We start from the raw sequence: 6,409 nt of genomic DNA, 5'->3' as shown, positions 1-6,409 counted from the left end.
GGAAGGGGGAACCCGGGCCTGAGTTGCGGGCGGGGGGAGGGGGAGCCGCGAACAGGTGGCTCTCCTCGGACTTTTCCCATAGGAGCTCCTGAAGCCAGGGATAGGCAACCTTGGCTCTTTTATGACTGATGGACTTCAACTCCCAGAATTCCTGAGCCAGCTATAGCTGGCTCAGGAATTCTGGGAGTTGAAGTCCATCAGTCATAAAAGAGCCAAGGTTGCCTACCTCTGCCTTAAGCTGTCTCGGCCGCGGGGCCTTCGGCTGGATGGATCTCCGGGCAGCTGCGCGCTGACGTTGGTCCAGCAGGCTGCAGTGCAGCTTCCTGCACGGGAGGGATGCGTTCGTGGGAACGCGTGGGTGGGGGACTCCGCAGTCTGAGTTGGCTGTTCCGATTGTATGTTTCTCGAGTACACGTAGCCCTCCCGCGTAGGACCACAATCGAGCCCAAAATGACTGTTGTGAGCAAAACAGCTCCAAAGCACCAGAAGGCCGGGTGCACAAGAAACAGTGGATGGAAACTCATCAGAGAGAGAGAGAGAGAGAAGCAACCTAGAATTAAGGAGAAACTTCCTAACAGCGAGAACAATTAAACAGTGGAACGACTTGCCTCCAGAAGTTGTGGGTGCTCCATCGCTGGAGGTTTTTAAGAAGAGACTGGACAGCCATTTGTCTGATATAGTATAGGGTTTCCTGCCTGAGCAGGGGGATGGGCTAGAAGACCTCCAAGGTCCCTTCCAGCTCTGTTCTGATTGATTGAATTGTTAAGTGAGCTGTGTTCCCACTTTATGACTTTTTCTTCGTCACATTGTGTTAAGCGAATCACTGTGGTTGTTAAATGAATTGTGGGCTTGTTAAGGAAATCTGGCTTAACCATTGGCTTTGCTTGTTGGAAGCCCGCTGGAGAAGCTACAGATGGTGATCTCATGACCCCCCCTCCCCCACAGTGCAAATGTCATAAATACATGCCAGTTGTCAAGGGCCTGAATTTTGATCAATCATGTGACCATGGGGATGCTGCAATGGTTGTAAGTGTAAAAAATGATTTTTCAGTGCTGTTGTAACTTTGAACAACCCACTAAACAAATGGTTGTAAGTTGAGAACTACTTGTAAGTAAGAGATAGTGGGAAGGTGTTTGCCTGATATGTTTTATATAGGGTAGTTATCTAGCAGAGTAGGGTTGGTCCTGATTGGATGGGAGACCACCAGGAAATCTCAGGGCAGCAGGATAGATGGGGAAATAAAAAAAATCCTAGAGGAATAAGCAAGCTAATTCAATACAGGTTTGGCTAAGAAAATTACCAAAACTTGTCCATTTGATCATGAGTAACTTAGTTTAGGAGCCATTATCTTTTTTTGTGGTTTTTGTGCACACCCCATTGATTGGCTTCATTTGTGGTTCAGCTCAGCTTGGGCAAAGCCAGGAAATGGATTAATTCAATATCTCAATGTCAGAAGACGTTTGTGTTTCTAAAGCATGGCTACAAAACACTTTTGCCCTAAGCTCATTAAATCCAGAGTGTATTGGTGATGCTATATATTAGTAAATATGGTATGTTTATTAATGCTGATATGTTTTACCTTAATTTCATTTTTAAAAAGACTCCCTAGTCATCTTTTCCTAGATCTTCAAATTAAGCAAGATATTCATTTTCCAGGCAATGTAAAATTTACGTAAAATATTTTTTCCTCTTTGCTCACGTTGTTATTCCATTTTTACTTGTCTTTTAGATGATTTAAATTTTGTGTGCTGGGTTTACATGGTCTTGTGTGCCATGTGTCATGCAAACACACTCCAAGGGTGAAGCATAAATGTTTATATTAACAAACCAATAATATTATATTATGCAGCCAGGTAATACAGCAAAAAGGTATTAAGCAATATTTAGTATGTTAATAACTGTAGTAATTACAGGAAATGCAGTCTGAAACATAATTCAAAGTATAATGCTTATAGTTTAAAATATATTAAATTGCTTGAAGAGACTACTCGAAGATGCAGTGTAAAGAATTATCTGATGCTTTATGAATATTAGTCTCTTTTCTTTCTCTTCCTGAAGGTAAAATGAAGGCCATATGCCTGAGTCCAGTTTTTCAAACCCTGGCTGTAATAGTTTGATTTTAGTATAACCCCCTTATTTCAAGTTTAGATGAAATTAGTTTAACTAGCCCCTGTTTGAACCTATTTGCTCTTATTCATGACCTCAAGGCTTAAGTGTTGTTGTACTAAGCCATAGTTTGTTTTGAACCATGATCTGTTGAACAAGAAAAAATTGGTTCACAGATGAAGCTGATTGCTGAATCATATTATAAACTATGAATTACCAAGTAGCCATAGTGTGATGCATAAATTTAACCAAAGTCTGAACTGGAACAACTGGATATAATTAAGAGATCACAATGACCTCAGCAGTTTGAAAACCTTATTCATATTTCTAATCACAGCAGCTAAAGTTGCATAGAGAATTACTCTTGTCTTTGCACAACATATAAAGGCAACATCAAACAAACTAAATTATGGCTTAAGGTGAAGCATGAACCAAAATTTATATTGCCAAAAGCTTTTAGTAGATGCAAATATTGGATTAAATCCAATGTTGGCTGGAATAGACCTTTGGATTTGGCCTACAATCCATCCATATTTCCTAATAAATGCAAGGGAATTAGAATTCTGCAAAGCTTCAGTTTGGAAAGTAAATTTGAAGCTGATTCAGTCAAATCTTTGAATCTACATCTACTTCTGAAGTGGACCAGGAAATCGCATTGAAGTGGTAAATGAAAGCAGATACATTGTTTCTGAAATACTAGAAAAATCAAGTTGGCCTTCCAAATTATTGAGTTAACAATCAGTTTCTTAGCCTGCAGTTGGTTCACACACTTTTTAATTAATCCCTTTTAAATTTTAATATTAAAATTCTATAGACAGCAACTTTTATTACATTTGGTAATTTTTGGTACTATATTTGATAATTAAAACCTTCTAGGACTGTGGCAGACTTTAATGGCTGAAAACAACTGCAAGGTTTAGAAACAATGTATGTTATTATGGTAGTAGTTTTCAATGCTACCGTAACATGTTGCCACTTCCAACAGTTACAGATTGATCCAAAATCTTGTAACAATGAACACATCTGTTTGTCTTTTTATATTTTAACAGCTTTTTAGATTTATGATGAGGGGGCAGGGCAACCTATAGTATTTAATTCCATTTCTATAGCTGCCCATCAAAATCCAATTGATTGGTTACTAAACTTGAGCTGGGGGTTGGACTAGAACAGGGGTGTCAAACTTGCCATGTCACATGACATGTCGTGACATATCACGACTTTTTTCCCATTGTTGGAGCTGAGATGGGTGCGTTTCAGAATGACACATCCAGCCCGCAGGCTGGCAGTTTGATACCCCTGGACTAGAAGACCAAGAGTTGACCCCTAGAAAAATTAGTCCCTTCCAACTCTCTTATTACAGAATAATAAAGATTTGGGGCAGCTAGTCTTCTTGGTAGGTATTTTATCAAGAAATTTCTATGGTAGCCAAGAAATAATTATTTTAAAGCTTGTCATCTTCAGGGTACATACAGCTGAGATGTCAAAAAACCAGTTACACATAAAGTTCTCTACTTATTGACTGTGTTCATAGCTCATGCCATGCCATCTTTCAATGAATTGTTTGTGAAACAATCTATGTTTAGTTTCATATACCAAAGTTAGTGAGAAGCCATAGTTTACAGATCACAATTCATATAATGTAGGAAGCCAAGAACTAAATCAACTATTATGTCGTTATACCCAAACATATAGATAATGTAATTATTCTCCAAAGCTGCTGAAGGTTAGATAAGAAGCAATGGATGGAACCTTGTCAGAAGGAGATTCAGTCTGGAATTAAGGAAAAAAATTCTGACAACAAGAATAATTAGTCAATGGAACAGCTGAAATTGTGGGTGCTCCATTAATAAGGGTTTTTTTAAAAAAAAGATTGGACAACTTTTTTTCTAGGATGGAATAAAGACTCTTGTCTTGGGCTGGTGGTTGAACTATAAGACCTCCAATCCAGCCCTATGATCCTGTGATTCTACTCTCTAATAATACAGCTCCAGAAGGTCATATAATTTTGTTTCCTGAACCTGGGTTACCTTCAAGGGCTAAAATCAGTCATGGAAGACTTAGCAAAACAGATGTCCATGTCCCACAACTTCATACACAAGGTTCATCTGAAAGTCCCATACCAATCCCCTGCACAAGGCACAACCCAATGCTCTGCCACCACTATGAGTAGACAGAAGGAAAAGTACAAGTAGTACTCAACTTACAACAGTTCATTTAGTGACCATTCAAAGCTTCAATGGCACTGAAAAATGTCACTTATGACCATTTTTCACACTTAATGATCATTGTAGCATCCCCATGACCATGTGATCAAAATTCAGATGCTTGGCAACTGGTTCATATTTATGATGCTTGCAGTGTCCTGGGGTCATGTGATCCTCTTTTGTGACCTTCTGACAAGTGAATCTGGCTTCCCCATTGACTTTGCTTAACAACTGGGCTGCTAACTTAACAGCTACAATGATTCACTTAAAAAAGTATGGCAAGAAAGGTCATAAAATGGGGCAAAACTCACTTAAGTGTCCCAGTAATATAAACTTTTGGCTCAATTGTAATCATATGTTGGGGACTACCTGTATAGTGATGGCAAGCATAGGCCTGGTCTTCTTCCTTTGGGGTTCAATGACTTTCCAGTACTGCCTAATGCAGGGGTAGGCAACCTTGGCTCTTTTATGACTTGTGGACTTCAACTCCCAGAATTCCTGAGCCAGCATGGGGGAACTATGGTCCCTTCATGACTTGTGGACTTCAACTCCCAGAATTCCTGAGCCAGCATGGCTCAGCTTGGAAACCTCACCCTTTCCCCTCAGTATGGCTGGCTCAGGAATTCTGGGAGTTGAAGTCCACAAGTCATAAAAGAGCCTACCCCTGGCCAATGCAACTGGAAGGGACAGGGGAATCTGTATGGTAAGAACTATGGAGCTGCAAACAAAAATCCATACCTAAATCTGGAGTCAACTCTCATAAAACCTCTTCAGTATTTCTCGGCATGTGAAAGAGGAAAGTGAGTTGATGGGGAGATGGTTTAAGAGAGGACTATTGAAATGGCCTCGAAGAAAATCAGTAATCATTATGTAAACATCAGGGGGGGAAATCAAGATTGCTCCACTTTAATATAAAAAGGAATGGAAAGAATCTCTGTTAGGCATTCCAGGCTCTACTGTTGAACTCCACAACAATAAAAGTTCCAGTATTTCAGGCAGTTTCTTGACACGGATTACCTCAAAAGGCTAACAATTACTTTGTAGCTTGGCGTACTCTCTGAACTTAGATACTGATTTTGTTTTTCTTGGTATTATCCTTAGGCAAATAAGATTTTGGAACACTGTCAAAATGTTCAAAAATTGCTTGCTGCTAGAAAAGTATATACACCTAAGATGAGTTGTTCTTATGTCAGTTGCTGAATCTCTTCCAGCCATAAATCAATGTTCACAATCATTGTTACTTACACCTTCCTTTTTAAAGAAATCAAGATGACAGTGGCTCACATGAAATAGCAGGTCTTGGTTTATGAGAATGAGCCTGTATAAATCTCAGGTTCATACCACACCCTACATTCCTGTTTATAACAAAATGAAGACCATGTTGTCGTTTTTGAAATAACCACAGGTTCCTTTTCCATCAACTGTTTGGGAAATTGTGCTGCTTTAGATGCTAATTAATTAATGAGAAAACCATGATTCATCTGTAATTTCTGATCCCATTAACTAAAAGTATTATTTATGATGATTAATAAATCATAATTTTCTGAAATGAAATATAGCAGAAACTGGTTGGTTGAAAAATAAAAGTGGAAGGTTTTAGTCAGTTCCTCTGTTGAACAAAGGAAGAACATGTGAACCCAAATTTTTGACAGACTCATTCCTATTCTGGCAAAATATTATTTATTATGACATCTGAATTGATTCATGAATGAACTAAGGTAGTCCTTGACTTACATCTGGTTGCTTACTAACTGTTTGAAGTTATGACAAACCGCCAAAAGGTACTTGCCCACCCAATTCTGAAGTTCCAATTATGAGGCCCCTCCCCCTGCAGTCACATGACTGCATTTCAGACACTCAGCATTTGTGTCCTTCAGTTACATTACTGCAATTTACAATCTTTTTGCTGGAAACCACTGTTTATTTCCAGCTTTCAGCAAAAATACCCTATGGTGAAAAATGGGTTTGTTTAACGACTGTGGTATTTGCTTAATGGCTGCTGTGATTCACTTAATCACTGCTTCAAAACAGTATAATCAGACTGATAATATGGGTGACCCATTTTACGACCGTAATGACTTACAACCATAATGGGCAG

Source organism: Protobothrops mucrosquamatus, unplaced genomic scaffold (assembly GCF_001527695.2).
Source record: "Protobothrops mucrosquamatus isolate PMUCROS unplaced genomic scaffold, P.Mucros_1.0 scaffold_213, whole genome shotgun sequence".
NCBI classification, from domain to species: Eukaryota; Metazoa; Chordata; class Lepidosauria; order Squamata; family Viperidae; genus Protobothrops; species Protobothrops mucrosquamatus.
This window is presented reverse-complemented; position numbering follows the sequence as displayed.